The sequence below is a fragment of the Oncorhynchus gorbuscha genome, linkage group LG10 (genome assembly GCF_021184085.1).
Source record: "Oncorhynchus gorbuscha isolate QuinsamMale2020 ecotype Even-year linkage group LG10, OgorEven_v1.0, whole genome shotgun sequence".
Classification (NCBI taxonomy): Eukaryota; Metazoa; Chordata; class Actinopteri; order Salmoniformes; family Salmonidae; genus Oncorhynchus; species Oncorhynchus gorbuscha.
This window is the reverse complement of record NC_060182.1, coordinates 67,427,748-67,448,095: the sequence shown is the minus strand read 5'-3', so window position 1 is coordinate 67,448,095 and position 20,348 is coordinate 67,427,748. Positions and strand designations below refer to the sequence as shown.

The following is a 20,348-nucleotide window of genomic DNA, read 5'->3' as shown; positions in this document are numbered from 1 at the left end:
ATGTTTAAATGTGTTTTCTTCTCCATTTAATAATTATTTTCTGATATGTGTCATATTGATTTTAAGCAACATGCTCAAATTTCACAGAATCAATTAGTGTACAGTACTTTAACAGTATTTGACATTGGTCATTCTATATTACAATATAAAATAGAAACAAAGGAAACATTAAGAGGCACAATTAGGACAAATCTTTAAACAACAAGGATGGTCAATGTCAGAAGTTTTTATAATGCAGCAATGTCCGAATTTGTTCTGCTTAATTTTCAACTCTGTTTTGAATCTTTACCAGTCCATAGCAGTAGACAGAGTCTGATTTACACACAAATAACCACCCGATTCATGATCTGAGACTTCCCTCTCCCTAGGGTCTCCTTGCCATGCACAGTATTATCAGACACAACACTGTACTTCTGGAGGGATAAGATACAGTAGCTTCTGGGAAGGTTTGTTTATTTTTAGAGGTGATTATTGAAGGAATTTTAAGTAGGTCATTTCTCCCTGCTAGAATACTAATACAGAGTTAGTCTCGAGGGACAAACAGTTTAAGTTTCTTTACATTTACCCTTCAGTGGCCACAGGCAGAGCAAAATGAATTATTGACAGGCGTCAGAGACTGAGTGAAAAATAAAGGACATTATTGACAGGGGAGGGAAGAGCTTCCAGTTATTGCTCCACCACATTTCATTAGGGCTCGTTGTGGGTGCTGCAGACTACAGACCAGGGAGAGATCGAAAGAGAGAATATCCAGAATCATCACAGACATCAAGCATATCTGTAAACTAGTATGGGTTGTTGTATTGATGTCGTTCATATACCTGTAATGTTAGCGGATTCCTTCAGGTACACAGGGTGGAGCACCAATTAGAATAGTCCGTTGACCTGCTCAGTCTCAGGGTCCAGGTCAATGTCGTAGCAACATGGCCTTGTGGGCAGCCCTGGAATCGTGGGCATCTAGGATGGGGCAGAAAAAAATAACAATATCAGTATATTTGTGTCCTCCGATCAAGAGATTGATTCAGTTGATTCTCTGTTGAGGCCAGTGCTTTCTTACCATGCCAACCAGAGGGTAGAGGAACCCAGCACCCACACTGGCACGAATGTCCCTGATGGGCAGGACGAACCCTGTGGGCATCCCCTTTTTATCCGCCTCGTGGGACAGGGACAGATGGGTCTTTGCCATGCAGATGGGCAGATTCTCCAAAGCCCTGGACAATAATGGCATTCATTGAAAGGAGATTAAAACCTCAAATAGAAATGCAAGTCTGTTGACAGAATTTCACCAACAAAAATAAAGTCTGGCCTTAAGTCTCTTTTTTTCTTGAACCTTCAAGGATGAAGTTGACAACGAAAGGCCCTTGTCCTTGAGTAGAATGAGCTCCAGATATCATGTAAACAAATAACCATCTCGATTAAAATCCTTAGTCTCATAGCCATTGTACCCATTTGGTGTAAAGCTCCACCTTGTGCTGGGCATCTGGCAGCAGCTCGGTGTTATCAGCCCCGTAGATCTTCTGAGCAATGATCCGGATCTTCTCCACAATGGACAGCTAAAAGTGATTCAGACAGACAAACACACACATATGCATGACATATGAGTACCATAAAACTGGTTCAGGTCATCTACACGGATTCGTCAACATGTTTCAATTTAGTGCATTTGCAACAGTACCAACCCACTGGGCACACCATGTCATTTTAACGTGGACAATTGGGTAATACTTGGTTGAGACGTTGGTCAATGAGTAAGTTGAATTTCCAGTGTCTTATCACTATGCTTTAAACCATATAAAAGCACAACCAAATTCCAATCGAAAAACAAAGTACAATTTTTGGTTTAGTTGTCACACATGCTGTTCCAGATCCCAAAAGTGGTCGATGGGGTTGAGGTCAGGGCTCTGTGCAGGCCAGTCAAGTTTTTCCACACAGATCTCGACAAACCATTTCTGTATGGACCTCGCTTTGTGCACGGGGGCATTGTCATGCTGAAACAGGAAAGGGCCTTCCCCAAGCTGTTGCCACAAAGTTGGAAGCACAGAATCGTCTAGAATGTAATTGTATACTGTAGTGTTAAGATTTCCCTTCACTGGAACTAAGGGACCTAGCCCGAACCATGAAAAACAGCCCCAGACCATCATTCCTGCTCCATCAAACTTTACAGTTGACACTATGCATTCGGGCAGGTAGTGTTTTCTTGGCATCCGCCAAACCCAGATTTGTCCATCGGACTGCCAGATGGTCAAGCGGGATTAATCACTCCAGAGAAGGCATTTCCACTGTTCCAGAGTCCAATGGCGACGAGCTTTACACCACCCCAGCCACAACGGTTGTCATTGCGCATGGTTATCCTAGGCTTGTGTGCGGCTGCTCGGCCATGGAAACCCATTTCATGAAGCTCCCAGCGAACAGTTCTTGTGCTGACATTGCTTCCAGAGGCAGTTTGGAACTCGGGATTGAGTGTTGCAACCGAGGACTTTCACGTGCTACGTGCCTCAGTGGTCCCGTTCTGTGAGCTTGTGTGGCTCACCACTTCGAGGCTGAGTCGGCAAGTTCTCCTAGATGTTTCGACTTCACAATAACAGCACTTTACAAGCAGACATTTTACAAACTGACTTGTTGGAAAGATTGCATCCTATGACGGTGCCAAATTAAAAGATACTGAGCTCTTCAGTACGGGCCATTCTACTGCCAAAGTTTGACTATGGAGGTTGCATGGCTGTGTGCTCAATTTGATACACCTGTCAGCATTGGGTATGGCTGAAATAGCCAAATCCTCTCATTTGAAGGGATGTCCACATACTTTTGTATATATAGTGTATTTCAAAAGTGATATTGAATTGTGTTTGGTTGTCAATGCAACTAAATATCAACATTTGAAGGAGATTTATATTGTGCTTGGCTAATTCCATCTGTGCCACTGACTAGTCTTCAATTTCAGTTTGTCTACAAAGTAATCATTTATATGTTGGATTCACGTCTCCATCTCAACCAAAAATCTAAGTTAAAGAATAGGACTAAATCAAATCAAACTTTATTTAAAGTGCATTTAAAAAGTTTGATTTGATGTAGTCCTATTGTTTAACTTGGATTTTTAGTTGAGATGGAGACGTGAATCCAACATCAATTATTCATTTGCAAACAAACTGGAATGAAAGCCAGACTAAGGCAGTGGCACAGATAGGCAGGGCAGCATCTTTTGCTTGGATAGATATTTTTTTTCTGATAGTGGATATAACGTTGAAGATCTGACGTTTTAAAGGTACAAATTCAACATATTTTATACAAGGTTTTTCCTATGTTGAAATTTGGTTACCATGACATAATCCTGTGGTTTAAATTTCACCCTCAACAGTTTACGTCGATTACTTTTTTCAAATTCAATGTATTTTCCACATAGATTCCACTTTACAGTACTTTGACAAATGATGTTGAAATAACGTTGATTCAACCAATTTGTGCCCAGTGGGAAGCCATTGCATAGCCTATATCAGGAATCAACCAATATTCCACCGCTCCTCTCCTCTGATTCCCCTTGTGCTCTCAGTCAGTCACATGGGCAGTCACCAATCACCAGAGGGGCGGACAGCAGCAGTCCTGCTCCTGTCTCTGACAGATCCACTGTAGAGCCATTAGAGCCATTTCACATTTCGACTAACCTCGACTCAGGGGTCACAGGCACATCTCTCCTCACCTGTCAGTCGCACATTGACTGATGGGGTGACATGGGGTTGATGTATGGATACTCTGTGACGAAAACAGTCATTGGAGCATAAGAAGTGAATCAGTGATTTAATCTATGGACATGACACAAGACTGATAGTGAGATGGTATGAATGGAAGTCCAGCCAGTGAACAGTCAAGATGAGAAAAACCTTTACGACCTGAGCAGGATGAAATCGGAGTCAATCACCACCTTCCGGAGACACCTGAAACCCCACCTCTTTAAGGAATACCTAGGATAGGTTAAGTAATCCCTCTCACCCCACCCCCCCTAAGTTTTAGATGCACTATTGTTAAGTGACTGTCCCACTGGATGTCATAAGGTGAATGCACCAATTTGTAAGTCGCTCTGGATAAGAGCGTCTGCTAAATGACTTAAATGTAAATGTAAATGTAAATCAATGCACCTATGTCATAAAGTGAAAACCAAGGTCTTTCAGTAAGGTCCAACGCTCGCTTTACCTCTACATCATAGAGAAACTTGAAGTCGCTGGGGGCCTCAGAAGCCCTCTGCACAGCCTGTCCCAGGGCCACAGCACCCCTTCAGCCCATTGAGAGCAGCGCACCGCATCAAAGGCTCCCACTGCCTTGGCCAGGCTACAGATCAGGTCCAGCTCTGATTTCAGTGTCTGTCCTGCAATCAGGGTCACAAAGGTCAGAGGTCAAAGCACTAATACACAGGACAATAGGGGTAAAATAGTTTCAGATGCTCACCATGACTAGGACTTACTTGAAAGCGCTGACGGCCACCACCACTGGCACTCCAAAGTGTGTGGCATTTTCCACCTGTTTCCTCATGTTACTGCAGCCCTTCCCGAGAAGCTCAAGGTTCTACGCAAGAACACACAATGGGTCTTATTGATATATAACCATTACATAACATATTGTGTATACTGTGCCTTTGTAGAGACACCCCAGTGACCTTGACGAGCAAGTTGCACCCCTTCTGAAAAAACCTAGACTCGATCCCTCCGATGTTAACAACTACAGACCAGTATCCCTTCTTTCTTTTCTCTCCAAAACTCTTGAACGTGCCGTCCTTGGTCAGCTCTCCCGCTATCTCTCTCAGAATGACCTTCTTGATCCAAATCAGTCAGGTTTCAAGACTAGTCATTCAACTGAGACTGCTCTTCTCTGTATCACGGAGGCGCTCCGCACCGCTAAAGCTAACTCTCTCTCCTCTGCGCTCATCCTTCTAGACCTATCGGCTGCCTTCGATACTGTGAACCATCAGATCCTCCTCTCCACTCTCTCCGAGTTGGGCATCTCTGGCGCGGCCCACGCTTGGATTGCGTCCTACCTGACAGGTCGCTCCTACCAGGTGGCGTGGCGAGAATCTGTCTCCTCACCACGCGCTCTCACCACTGGTGTCCCCCAGGGCTCTGTTCTAGGCCCTCTCCTATTCTCGCTATACACCAAGTCACTTGGCTCTGTCATAACCTCACATGGTCTCTCCTATCATTGCTATGCAGACGACACACAATTAATCTTCTCCTTTCCCCCTTCTGATGACCAGGTGGCGAATCGCATCTCTGCATGTCTGGCAGACATATCAGTGTGGATGACTGATCACCACCTCAAGCTGAACTTCGGCAAGACGGAGCTGCTCTTCCTCCCGGGGAAGGACTGCCCGTTCCATGATCTCGCCATCACGGTTGACAACTCCATTGTGTCCTCCTCCCAGAGCGCTAAGAACCTTGGCGTGATCCTGGACAACACCCTGTCGTTCTCAACTAACATCAAGGCGGTGGCCCGTTCCTGTAGGTTCATGCTCTACAACATCCGCAGATTACGACCCTGCCTCACACAGGAAGCGGCGCAGGTCCTAATCCAGGCACTTGTCATCTCCCGTCTGGATTACTGCAACTCGCTGTTGGCTGGGCTCCCTGCCTGTGCCATTAAACCCCTACAACTCATCCAGAACGCCGCAGCCCGTCTAGTGTTCAACCTTCCCAAGTTCTCTCACGTCACCCCGCTCCTCCGCTCTCTCCACTGGCTTCCAGTTGAAGCTCGCATCCGCTACAAGACCATGGTGCTTGCCTACGGAGCTGTGAGGGGAACGGCACCTCAGTACCTCCAGGCTCTGATCAGGCCCTACACCCAAATAAGGGCACTGCGTTCATCCACCTCTGGCCTGCTCGTCTCCCTACCACTGAGGAAGTACAGTTTCCGCTCAGCCCAGTCAAAACTGTTCGCTGCTCTGGCTCCCCAATGGTGGAACAAACTCCCTCACGACGCCAGGACAGCGGAGTCAATCACCACCTTCCGGAGACACCTGAAACCCCACCTCTTTAAGGAATACTTAGGATAGGATAAAGTAATCCTTCTCACCCCCCCCCCCCTTAAAATATTTAGATTCACTATTGTAAAGTGGCTGTTCCACTGGATGTCATAAGGTGAATGCACCAATTTGTAAGTCGCTCTGGATAAGAGCGTCTGCTAAATGACTTAAATGTAATGTAAATGTAAGTTAAGTGCAGCCATTTTCTACTCGCATTAATGATCACATGTAAGCAGTATGCACTGGTCCATGTAAATGAAGGGAGCTTGTGACCTGGACCTAATTGCACTCCATAATGGATGGGCCTGGGTAATTCAGATCAACTAATAGCATCAGATGAGAATTAAACCAGGTCTCAAGACAGAGCAAATACCACGCTCATGCCCTTGATGCCTTCCAATGAATGATTGAGTCTTTAGTGCAGAGGATGGGTAATATGTCATTAACAAAACATTTTCATAAAGGGGAAGTGACACATTTAGGATGGATGCCCTTTCATTGATGTGATGAGGTGTGAAGGGGGAGGGGCTGAAGTTAAGACAGTGGGGGTGAGGGGCAAAGTAGTGTCTTACCTCTTCCACATATTCTTTGGGCAGGGGCAGTCCAGCAGTAACCTGCAGCAAGGGAGAAGTCCAGTCAAAAAGCCACCAAACTAGCATAAGCAATTATGGGATCAATCCCTACCCAATGACATGAAACTTAGTAGTGTTTGTGGGGGTAGAGCTAAAGCAGCAGCAGAGTGAATATGAATGAGGTCTTCCTGTGTGACCGCCAAACAGCAGGAAATGTAATTACATTCTCAGCAGTGCACCTGCATTCATTGACGCGGGATAGAACATTCCATATGAGAAGATATGTGACAATAACGTGTGAACATTCTCTAGGCTGATCTGATGATTATAATTCACTGCAGTGAGCAACCATTCTTTTTCCTTTGAGGGTAAAAACCTGTCCTTCGATAGTTCTTTCTGAAGCAGTCTTTCTCAAAGCTGCCCGTTGGCACCACCGTTAGGACAGAGATGGAAAGATATTCGGAGACCCCCGGTAAACTGTGTAGTCACTCACCATTGGCCCATCTCCATGCATCTCCGTGCATGGGGCGGCAGGTAGCCTAGTGGTCAGAGCGTTGGACTAGTAACCAAAAGGTTGCAAGATCGAATCCCCGAGCTGACAAGGTAAAAAAAATCTGGTTCTGCCCCTGAACAAGGCAGTTAGCCCACTGTTCGTTCCTAGGCCGTCATTGAAAATAAGATTTTGACATGAACTGACTTGCCTAGTTAAATAAAGGTAAAATAAAAACAATTTATAAAACATCTTCAGGGCTCGGACAGTGTCCACCAGCACCACCACGTGAGGCTGGAGTAGCGGCATTTGATGTTGAAGAATGTCTCCATGCCGATGTAAGCACCGAACCCAGCCACCGTCGCTATCCCATGAGAGAGACAACCAACACTCACATTGCATGACTCGTTCATAGCTTTGTTTCTTGCCAAGGTAGAGGCTGTGTGTTTTAGCTCCACTTACCCGCAAAGCCCTCCTGGCCGACCAGCTTCAGGGCTAGCTTATCAGCAAAGATGGAGGAGTTGCCATGGGCGAAGTGTCCGGCATGGACGAACACGGGTATTTTCTGTTGAGAGAAATGCCTCAGTCACACAGCAGCAGAACATACACAGACTGTGGCAATGTCACCACTCAGACTCACAGCAGTCAGTCTACCACTTCAAAAGCCATACCGACTCAGAATCCCTTATCTGCAGTCAGCATAAGTTTAGCTAAGCAAGTTCTAGGCTTTGAAATATCTGTTGATTAGACCAAATCCTGCCTCTGTACTTCTCAAAAGAGATATAGGGGATTAGTAACTAAACTAAAAAACAGCCACAAGCAGATGCCTTCTGTCTATTCCAGACTGCGTTATCACTGCTCCGGGATAATGTAGGAAACCTCACATCCACACTACCCTAACCAATTAAATAAATCTAAAAACCATTTTCCCACGCTGCTTTGCTTCCCTCTCCTCCAGTCGCTGGGCCATTACAGTTCAGCCCCCCCGGCTCTGTGGCCCCCACCCACCTCCAAAGTCTGCATCAGGTTAGGCTTGATGGCATCCCTCTTCAGCACAGTCTGGGCTCCGCTCACACCTTGTACAGAGTGAAAGCATAGGAAGAACCTTTCAAGCCCAGAATCAACAAGCACTCATCACGGCCTATGTATTGGTTAACAGTGAAGGAAAAAGACTAGGGCCACTGACCAGATCCTCTGTGGTGATGGGCTGCCCGCTGCAGCTGGTGGCCACCACCTTGGCCAGGTGCTGGCGCATGTCCTCCAGGCTGCTGGTGAGAGCCAGCACTGGCCACTGAGATGCTGAACTGGGCCTGGGGGAGAGGGACAGAACAGGAGTCAACATGTCAGTATTAGGTGACTAACTAATGGTAAACTAGTGTGTCCCTTCTCAGTCGGTGATTGGCCAACGGTGATCTTCGTCAGGAAACGATCATTGGTATCCAACACTGAAAATGACGCAAAGACCCATAAAACATTCTACTATTTCTCATGATTTTTGATAATATGCAGTATGCACAATAACAGCTGCTTGTGTCTCCCAGACACAGTGCATCTCCAGTACCTCTGTGCCAGGTAAGAGAGTCTGGGTCCATGTCCAGGTGGGCGAAGTGGTTGATCTCCTCAGTGAGAGTGGTGGGGTCAGTCTTTTCAATGCACACTCTCTATAGGTGTCATATACACAGACACTTGCAGAGAAATTCTCTCACTAGCACAGCCAAGATGATAACGGCATTATCCAATTGTCATCCAATGAGCCGTTCTTTGTTCTGATGTTTTTACCTTCAATCTGTTTATCTGGATGGGGAAGAACATCCGCTGACCTCCACTAAGGGGGACCAGACGGTTATATAAAGCCTGTGGGAGAGGTAATAAAAGAGAAAGGTAAGAAATGGACTGACACACATTCATCAAACATGAAATACCACCTTGTGCAGTGCAATCTTTCTCAACAACAGAGGTCGAGAGAGAGTTCACCTTGTCTATTTGGGTGGCTTCGTGGAACACGCAGGCGTCAATGGCTGCCGCCACCAGGTTGTTGGCAGCTGTGATGGCATGGATATCGCCAGTGAGGTGGAGGTTGAACTGGAATCAGAATTAAGCTATATGGTCAGACACAGGCAAAGACGGTGAGCTTCATGTGAGCCCCCAGAGCCTGGACCAGTGCTATGGTGGTGGTGCTTTTTCCCTCCCCAAGCGGGGTGGGGTTGATTCTAGAGATACAGATAACATTAACACTGGTGTGAAAAGTTTCAGAGAGCATAACAGATCATCAATCTTGATAAATCAAGAGTTCTGTACCAGTCCACTGTAGTGACAAGGAGCACATTTGTACATTACACCTACAGCATGATAGAAAAATAACAGATTCAAGTCAAGAACAAAAGGTTATTGTACCCAGTACAAAATAACTAGCGAGACAGACAGAGCGTACCCAGCGACCACCATGTATTTCCCATCAGGCTGTGCCCGCAGGCGTTTGAGGATGTCCAGCTGCACCTTGGCCTTGGTCTTCCCATAGAGCTCCACCTCCCTGGCCATCCGGTCGATGGGCTTGAGTGCGCAGGGACATGAGATCACAATGTCACTAAGGGCCACAGTGGGGTCACACTCATTTAGTCAGCAGTAACAGCAGACAGAAAATGTTCCGCAAGCCTCTGACGACCAGGTTTAGGGCTTTCCACCATGAAGGTAGAGACTCAAGACTAGAGCCTCCTCAGTTAGTGGATGCTTGAATTATTCAGCAACAGTATGGAGGAGTATTAAAAGTATGACAAAGTGACTAGGAAATAGAGTGATTCCACATCAGAGAAGGGAGGCAGAGGATGAGGGGACCAACCTTGGCACAGGCAGGTTGAGCTTAATGTAGGTGATGCTCCACTTGCCTGGCTGGTGAGACTCCAGGAATCGCTTGGCACTGTGTTCTGGAGATGAAGAAAAGTCCCAAACCACACAGCCAATAAAAATCTCTGACTACACGTTCAGCTTGGAATTTGTACATAACTCGAAGGCAATTTGCTATGGTTCTGCCTTATGGACAAAAGCTATTAATTCTAAGGGAATGTGCTCTGAGCAACCGTGGACTGCACAGTGCCATAAAAGGGAATAAAAAGAAAAATTGCTTTCCATTCATTCATGTCGTTAGAATGCAATTGCCTCAGCTCAGAGGATTACCAGACAGAGGGAAATTAGCTTCTGAAGGAACACCTTATCTACTACAAAATGCTCCACAGTCTTTTTTCCATAATGTCATGCTGCGGAAACAGGTGAATAACATTGATAAGGCCACAGGACAGGGAGTTGCTCCATCACAAACAAAATGACCACCAACTTTTCCCCTGAAATGCAAATTCTCACAGGATGAATTTTGGAGGTGAAGTGTTTTGTATAATTACTAGTAGAGGTGACACTACCTTCGACGCAGAGGTGGATCGGTAAACTACACTCACGTCATGAGTAACTTTGGCTGAGATCTGAGGACTTGTATTCCAAGGCTTTAGCTTGGTGGGCTACCGTATTCTTGAGGCATACAGACAACCCGTGTTCAGTCATTGGTTCCACTCCTCCTGGTACGAGAGTGATGAAGCCAGCCTGCTCCTTAGCAGAGGAGTATTGCACATCCCCCAGCTCGCGCTTCCCACTGGGCCTCGTCCCATCTTAGAAGGTCAAAACAAGCATAAGTGCCCCTAAACTTTACCCATAAATAAAAGTTGCCAGCTCCATGGAGAACTGATGACACACTAATGGTTAGCTCACATATTTGTTCTAAAAAGAATGAATACTTGTCAAATGGGAAACCAATGGAGGGGACCATACTAACCTAGGATGTGATTAATGCCACAGTCGATGACCACCACTCCTTTCTTTACCCAATCTCCCTTCACCATCTCTACTTTCCCGATCCCAACCACCAAGATGTCAGCTCTGCCCACCTGCAAAGAGGGGATTGGATGGATCTCCTCAAAATACTATATTAGTGTCTTTCGTGGAATGAGTCTGTCAATCTAATGTACATTAGTGCTGCTGTATATGGGATCTGTATGTGACATTACTACCTGTATACATGATCGTGACGAGTTGGATGTAGTAATGGCCTGTATATGACAGGTTATGGTTGTGAGTGTGTTCATGTTCTGAGTGAGCGTGTGACATGTTCTGGGCTTTGGTTTACCTCAGCAGCGAGGTCAGCAGTTTTTGAATGGCAGGTTGTCACGGTAGCGTGGTTCCACAGCAGCAGCATGGGCGCACCACAATCTTATTGTGGCCAATCACTACAGTTTTCTTCCCAGCCACTGACACACAATCATTAAATTGAGCACTTTTACATACCTATGAACTTTAAGCGGTTCTGGACTGGTTCTGACTGACATTTTGGTGTACAAAGCGATCTGAAAGTCGTAGGGTCCAGTGCCTTATAGTACCAGAAAGCCCCAGCTGTCCGATCTCCACAACCACTCTGTCAGCGGAGCAGACTTGAAGTGTCAGGTTTCACACTCTACATTTGCATAGGGAATAACGTGTCACATTTTCTGGCCTATCCAGACAAATAATAGATTTGCTCTCCCTCTAAACGACGGGAGCACAACCTTGGAGACTGCATATGAAAGAGGACAGTCTAGCGATTCCAGAAGTTGTGGTTTCATCTCATTATAACCACTTTCACTTGGTCACTTTGTGCATAAAGCTGAAGTTCTAACGAGTCTGCAGCAATTTGAATGGTGTCTCTGCATCACTCAGAGGAGACTTTACAGAAAATGCTCTGTCATCAGTTACAGTGCCTTGCGAAAGTATTCGGCCCCCTTGAACTTTGCGACCTTTTGCCACATTTCAGGCTTCAAACAAAGATATAAAACTTTTTTTTTGTGAATAATCAACAACAAGTGGGACACAATCATTAAGTGGAACGACATTTATTGGATATTTCAAACTTTAACAAATCAAAAACTGAAAAATTGGGCGTGCAAAATTATTCAGCCCCCTTAAGTTAATACTTTGTAGCGCCACCTTTTGCTGCGATTACAGCTGTAAGTCGCTTGGGGTATGTCTCTATCAGTTTTGCACATCGAGAGACTGAAATGTTTTCCCATTCCTCCTTGCAAAACAGCTCGAGCTCAGTGAGGTTGGATGGAGAGCATTTGTGAACAGCAGTTTTCAGTTCTTTCCACAGATTCTCGATTGGATTCAGGTCTGGACTTTGACGTGGCCATTCTAACACCTGGATATGTTTATTTTTGAACCATTCCATTGTAGATTTTGCTTTATGTTTTGGATCATTGTCTTGTTTGAAGACAAATCTCTGTCCCAGTCTCAGGTCTTTTGCAGACTGGTTTTCTTCCAGAATGGTCCTGTATTTGGCTCCATCCATCTTCCCATCAATTTTAACCATCTTCCCTGTCCCTGCTGAAGAAAAGCAGGCCCAAACCATGATGCTGCCACCACCATGTTTGACAGTGGGGATAGTGTGTTCAGGGTGATGAGCTGTGTTGCTTTTACGCCAAACATAACGTATTGCATTGTTGTCAAAAAGTTCAATTTTGGTTTCATCTGACCAGAGCACCTTCTTCCACATGTTTGGTGTGTCTCCCAGGTGGCTTGTGGCAAACTTTAAACAACACTTTTTATGGATATCTTTAAGAAATGGCTTTCTTCTTGCCACTCTTCCATTAAGGCCAGATTTGTGCAATATACGACTGATTGTTGTCCTATGGACAGAGTCTCCCACCTCAGCTGTAGATCTCTGCAGTTCATCCAGAGTGATCATGGGCCTCTTGGCTGCATCTCTGATCAGTCTTCTCCTTGTATGAGCTGAAAGTTTAGAGGGACGGCCAGTTCTTGGTAGATTTGCAGTGGTCTGATACTCCTTCCATTTCAATATTATCGCTTGCACAGTGCTCCTTGGGATGTTAAAGCTTGGGAAATCTTTTTGTATCCAAATCCGGCTTTAAACTTCTTCACAACAGTATCTCGGACCTGCCTGGTGTGTTCCTTGTTCTTCATGATGCTCTCTGCGCTTTTAACAGACCTCTGAGACTATCACAGTACAGGTGCATTTATACGGAGACTTGATTACACACAGGTGGATTGTATTTATCATCATTAGTCATTTAGGTCAACATTGGATCATTCAGAGATCCTCACTGAACTTCTGGAGAGAGTTTGCTGCAATGAAAGTAAAGGGGCTTAATAATTTTGCACGCCCAATTTTTCAGTTTTTGATTTGTTAAATAAGTTTGAAATATCCAATAAATGTCGTTCCACTTCATGATTGTGTCCCACTTGTTGTTGATTCTTCACAAAAAAATACAGTTTTATATCTTTATGTTTGAAGCCTGAAATGTGGCAAAAGGTCGCAAAGTTCAAGGGGGCCGAATACTTTCGCAAGGCACTGTATTTGAAATGGGGCCACATTTGTACACTAACTAAATATGATCATATTTATTTTCCAGTTCTAAGAAAAGTGAAATCTTATAAGTCATTCGTAATTTGATTGTTACTATATTTTAAAAGCTTTTCAGTCATTTCAAGTCCTATTTCCACACTTTTGTTGAAGATTTTTGTTATATTTTCACAATATTTGTAAGATGTACTTGAGCTTGTACTTGAGCTCACCTCAAAAGTCTGTTCAACTCAGCAATTTATAATTATTTCTACCAGAAAGGTGAGTTCCCATCCTTTCTAGAACTATGCAGCATTACTAGTTTTTGTTTATGGGCATCATGGAAAATTATAACTTTTGGCTATGTCTATTTAGGTGGAAATCTATATTTTGCATTATCATTCAAGTCAAGTGATTCAGCTGACTGGCATTTAGTCCTATTTTCTCCACTGTACCCACCAGTCTGTCTGATGAGCTCCATGCAGCCGTTAGGAGTACAGGGGATGAAACAGTCACCCAGGTCCCCACGGGAAAATTTCCCTGCATTTATACTAGTCAGACTGGGAACACACAAACAGTACACTCATTATCAGCATCCGGTTTCTGATCAACAATTCTAACCACTAAGAATTAGTCATACTTACACATACAGTGGGGTCTGAAATTAATGACATCTTTGATAAAGATGAGCAATAATGATTTTTAAAAAATAGTTTATTCAAATACTAAGCTATATTATATACTCAAAAACATTCTGGAAATTATGTAATTTTATACTAATACAATTGCTCAGAGAAAGAGTTTTTGTTTAATAAGTCATATTTTTTCTAAAACAAAGTAGGGGGTCGAAATGATTGACACCCTTAAAGATTCTTAGAAATAAAAAGTCAAAAGTTTAGTATTTGGTCCCATATTCACAACATGCTTCTGATGCTACAAACTTGTTGGATGTATTTGTAGTTCATTTTGGAGTCATTTTTATTCTAAATAAACATGTTTTTATTTGACCTTTATTTAACTAGGCAAGTCAGTTAATTAAGAACAAATTCTTATTTTCAATGACGGCCTAGGAACAGTGGGTTAACTGCCTGTTCAGTGGCAGAATGACAGATTTGTACCTTGTCAGCTCGGGAATTTGAACTTGCAACCTTCCGGTTACTAGGCTCCCCTGCTACCCCAGGGTAGCCTAGTGGTTCTAAACACTACTATATTAATGTGGATCCTATCATGATCATGGATAATCCTGAATGAGTCGTGAATAATGATGAGTGAGAAAGTTAGAGGTCAAAGATCATACTGGTAATGGTGAGAGGTCAGCATATCTTGGGGGTACTCATCATTATTCACGATTACTCATTATTATTCACATTAAACAAAATATTTCTCTGAGCAATTGTGTTAGTATGAAATTATATAATTCCCCCATTTTTTTGCAGCTTTAAGGGAATATTGAGAAAGCATCCTGGGTGAAGCTGCTACTACAGAACAATAATGTTTCATTCTATTGTTAATGTCGGCGTATTCCCAACCTTGATACAGTATTTTTTAAATTTAATGACATTTTTGTTCAATTTAACTAGGCAAGTCAGTTAAGAACAAATTGTTATTTACAATGACGGCCAAACCCGGACGACGCTGGGCCAATTGTGTGCCGCCCTATGGGACTCCCAATCACGGGCGGATGTGATACAGCCTGGATTTGAACCAGGGACTGTAGTGACTTCTCTGTAGTGACTTCATTTCACATGAATGGGCAGGGGCGCAGCCATCGGTGGGCCTGGGGGGGACATAGGTCCACCCGCTTGGGCGCCAGGCCCACCTACTGGGGAGCCAGGGCCAGCCAATCAGAATGAGTTTTTCCCCACAAAAAGGCTTTATTACAGACAGAAATACAACTCTGTTTCATCAGCTGTCTGGGTGCCTCGTCTCAGATGATCCCACAGGAAAAGAACCTGGATGTGGAGGTCCTGGGTTGGTGTGGTTACATCAGGTCTGCGGTTGTGAGGCCGGTTGGATGTACTGCCAAATTCTGTAAAAAATGAGGCGGCTTATGGTAGAGAAATTAACATTCAATTCACTGGCAACAGTTTTGGTGACATTCCTGCAGTCAGCATGACAATTGCATGCTCCCTCAAAACTTGAGTCATCTGTGGCATTGTGTTGTGTGACAAACCCGGAGATTGTAGATTGGTCTTATTGTCCCCAGCACAAGATGCAGCTGTGTAATTATCATGCTGTTTAATCATGCCACATCTGTCGGGTGGATGGATTTTCTTGGCAAAAGAGAAATGCTCACTTACAGAGATGTAAACAAATTTGTGCACAAACTTTGAGAGAAGCTTTTCATGCATATGGAACATTTCTGGGATCTTTTATACCAGCTCATGAAACATGGGACCAACACACATGTTGCATTTATATTTTTGTTCAGTATAGATTCAGCCGCACACAGATTTGTTCTTGAGCGGATGCTCAAGGTTTAGTAATATTTGACTAAACCTAGCTTACATTTGTATACGGTCAGACATACAATATCTCTCTCTATTACAGTGCATTAGAAAAGTATTCAGATCCCTTAACTTTTTCCACATTTTATTACGTTACAGCCTTATTCTGAAATTGATTAAATTTATTTTGTTCCTCAAACTACACACAATACCCCATAATGACAAAGCAAAAACAGCTGTTTTTTTAATATATTTTTTAGCTAATTTATTAAACAGAAATACCTTATTTACATAAGTATTCAGACCCTTTGCTATGAGACTCGAAATTGAGCTCAGGTGCATCCTGTTTCCATTGATCATCCTTGAGATGTTTCTACAACTTGAGAGTCCACCTATGGTAAATTCAATTGATTGGACATGATTTGGAAAGGCACACACCTGTCTATATAAGGTCCCAAAGTTGACAGTGCATGTCAGAGCAAAAACCAAGCCATGAGGTTGAAGGAATTGTCCGTAGAGCTCCGATACAGGATTGTGTCGAGGGCACAAATCTGGGAAAGGGTACCAAAAATGTTCTGCAGCATTGAAGGTCCCCAAGAACACAGTGGCCTCCATCATTCTTAAGTGGAAGAAGTTTGGAACCACCAATACCCTTCCTAGAGCTGGCCCACAGGCTGGGAAGACTGAGCAATCGGGGGAGAAGGGCCTTGGTCAGTGAGATGACAAAGAACCCGATGGTCACTCTGACAGAGCTCCAGAGTTCCTCTGTGGAGATGGGAGATCCTTCCAGAAGGACAACCATCTCTGCAGCACTCCACCAATCAGGCCTTTATGCTAGAGTAGCCGACGGAAGCCACTCCTCAGTAGAAGTCACAGGACAGCCCGCTTGTTTACCAAAAGGCACCTAAAGGACTCAGAACATGAGAAACAAGATTCTCTGATCTGATGAAACCAAGATGGAACTCTTTGGCCAGAATGCCGAGTGTCACATCTGGAGGAAACCTTGCACCATCCCTTCGGTGAAGCATGGTGGTGGCAGCATCACACTGTGAGGATGTTTTTCAGCGGAAGGGACTGGGAGACTAGTCAGGACTGAATGAAAGATGAATGGAGCAAAGTACAGAGAGATTCTTGATGAAATCCTGAGCGCCATGAAGCAGATTCTCAGACTGGGGTGAAGGTTCACCTTCCAACAGGACAATGACCCTTTGCACACGGCCAAGACAACGCAGGAGTGGCATCGGGACAAGTCTCTGAATGTCCTTGAGCAGCCAAGCCAGAGCCCGGACATGAACACGATCGAACATCTCTGGACAGACCTGAAAATAGCTGTGCAGCGACGCTCCCCATTCAACCTGACAGAGCTTGAGACGATCTGCAGAGAATAATGGGAGAAACTCCCCAAATACAGGTGTGCCAAGCTTGTGGCGTCATTATACTTCACAAATTCAACTAGAACGCTTTGAGAATGACAAAGATGTGGATGTGAAATCTCCATGATTTGCCGGAGTGTCACAAAATAAAATGAAAACCGTTTTTGAGAGTTTATCACAGTTTGATTGACAGTAAACTGGTCACACAGAACATGACAAACATGTTGAAACATCTTAGTGCTTTTCCATCCACATCCTTCTCTGGGGCCGTAGCGTTAGTCACCTTCTCAGTATCTATTTTGTGGATGGAGTCCAGAGGCAGCTGAACGATGAGGCCATGGATAGCAGAGTTCTCATTCACCTCCGTAATGCTGTGCAGATCCTACAGAGATGTGGGGTGTGTAAAAGAGAGAGGACGGGAAAGAAATCAAAAGAAAGGGAATGACTGAGACAAAGAGAGCGACAGAAAGTGGCCTGCAGGGACCACTACGAAGAAACGCTATGCAAGCTGTGAAGTCAACCCCCTCAGGATCCCTCCTCACCTCATCCTCTGTGGCAGTCCTCGGGAGCCTTAGGTGTGTGGCATTTATTCCAATCTACAATAGGCACAAGAAAGAGAGTTTATGAAGTGAACAGGGAACAACGTGGAACATGTATCAGACATAAATAATCACGTCAAACTGTTATTTACCTCGGCTGCTGCCTTCAGCTTCATGCTGATGTAGACGCTTGAATCATCTCAGTCCCCCACCTGAAAAGTACACAGCACATTGGAGCAAATAGGTAGTCTTCATTTGTTGCAATTATGATTGAATAACCAATGTCAGTTATTATGTACATTACGTTTCATAATTCAACTATATAAGTACAAGAATGGAATAAATTCTCCTCTCCACTCTGAGCGAGTGATTCTGAATCTACCTGAGGAAAGATATGGCTTTATTCCAGGCTTTATTCTGTATCCCTTTTAGCACACAACACAAATTCGTTACCATCTCCAGTACACTCAAATGATACAAATACTACCCATAGACAATCTAAGGAAACAGGCCATGGGAAAATAGGCTACATGGACAGAATCAAGATTTGAACTGCAGCCCTAAACACAAACTCTTGCTCTTACCTGTAACACAACCAGACCTGGTCAAAAGTTAGGGTCCTGAGACTTTATCTGCTCCACATTCTTCTTCAGCCTCTCCCTCACCTGGCTGTGGACATAAGACAAGCTACAGTCTCACAAAGAGAAAGCATGGGGACCATTACTCTGGGGTAGAACCTGGATGGTGTGTTCCCACACACCACTGAAGCCCTGGACCTCCATCCTCCATCCTCCAACTGTCCACAGCACAACTCAGATCATTGGAGGTGGTGAGGTGCAGCATGATTACCAGCTGAGGGACAACTCCAGGAGTATGGCAAAGAGCAACCCCTGGAGTGCAATGCTAGGAAAGAGCCCTTATAGTGCTAAGAGACTCAGACCACAGGCAACCTTGGGTGTAATAGCTGGTTATTTTGACATGGGAGAGGACAGCAATATATGATATGTGACAGAGAATGTCTTGCTAAGGAATTAGACTGTTGCACTAAGTGATGTCCATGTAAATTCACCAGCCCAGCCAAATGAAGGCCTCTTAAGAGAGGGGCATCTAAGAAATGCAATGTCTTATCTTAGGCCCTTTTCTATCAACTAAACAGTTATTAGAGAGAGAGAGCGAGAGATGTTAGGGTCGTCAGCATCTCATCCTGGCTTGGCGGTACTCACATGAAAAAGGAATGGATCAATGGCACATTCTATTACATAATAATTGGCTCCCGAGTGATGCGGTGGTCTGAGGCACTGCATCTCATTGCAAGAGAAGTCACTACAGTCCCTGGTTCAAATCCAGGCTGTATCACATCCGCCCGTGATTGGGAGTCCCATAGGGTGGCACACAATTGGCCCAGCGTCGTCCTGGTTTGGCCGTCATTGTAAATAACAATTTGTTAAAATTAACTAGGCAAGTCAGTTAAGAACAAAAATGTCATTCAATTAAAAAAATACTGTATCAAGGTTGGGAATATGCCGACATTAACAATAGAATGAAACATTATTGTTCTGTAGTAGCAGCTTCACCCAGGATGTTTTCTCAATATTCCCTTAAAGCTGCAAAAGATTTTGTGACACTGTTCCCATCCACTTTGACATGAGACTAAGAGGAAAACTATGAGTGACATTTGACGTCCTCAGGTTCAAAAAGAAAATGTAAGCCAAGTGGTTCATGCAGTTAATTATTAGCTACACACTAACAAGTGCATACTGTTGATACCAGAATAAAGGATGTATGGAATTCTCAGGAACACGTACCTCAGAATCTGTTCCAACCTTGTTTGTGGTTTGCAAAGTTTTGGGTAGAGATTCTACAGAACATTATGAATAGAATGAGGTTGCCAAGTCATGCTTGATGCATGTGGCTGTTGTTCACCATGTACAATGTCTGCAGAATGCAACAGAACGTAGAGATACGAGAGAAAACCAAACTGCTACGAGGAAGCTATGTCAAAGGTTTACACAAAATCAACATCATTGTGCTTTCTAAACCCTCTGCACAAGAGCTGTGTGCTAGTCGAGCAAAGTTACAAAAATGTGCGTGATACACTTGCTGTGGTCGCCCAGCAGCAGCACCATTTTGATCCAACAGACATGGTCAGAAATATTACAGAAACGGACAGTAAATCTCTTACGCAGAAATGTCTTATCCACTGATGATTTGGGCTGGCATTGTTGGCTGAAAGAAAGTTTGTCCAGAGACAACAATTCAATTCAAGGGGCTTTATTGAACTTGTTCTCAACTAGCCTACCTGGTTAAATAAAAGTGAAAAAAATAATAAATTGGCATGGGAAACTTACAGTGGGGCAAAAAAGTATTTAGTCAGCCACTATTTAAGAGGCTCCTCTGTCCTCCACTCGTTACATGTATTAATGGCACCTGTTTGAACTTGTTATCAGTATAAAAGACACCTGTCCACAACCTAAAACAGTCACACTCCAAACTCCACTATGGCCAAGACCAAAGAGCTGTCAAAGGACACCAGAAACAAAATTGTAGACCTGC

At 44.1% G+C, this 20,348-nt stretch overlaps 1 pseudogene; it reads right to left on the bottom strand.

The window, feature by feature from the left end:
• Positions 1-818: 818 nt before the first annotated feature.
• LOC124046922 lies at positions 819-20,015 on the bottom strand (annotated as a pseudogene).
• Positions 20,016-20,348: the final 333 nt, after the last annotated feature.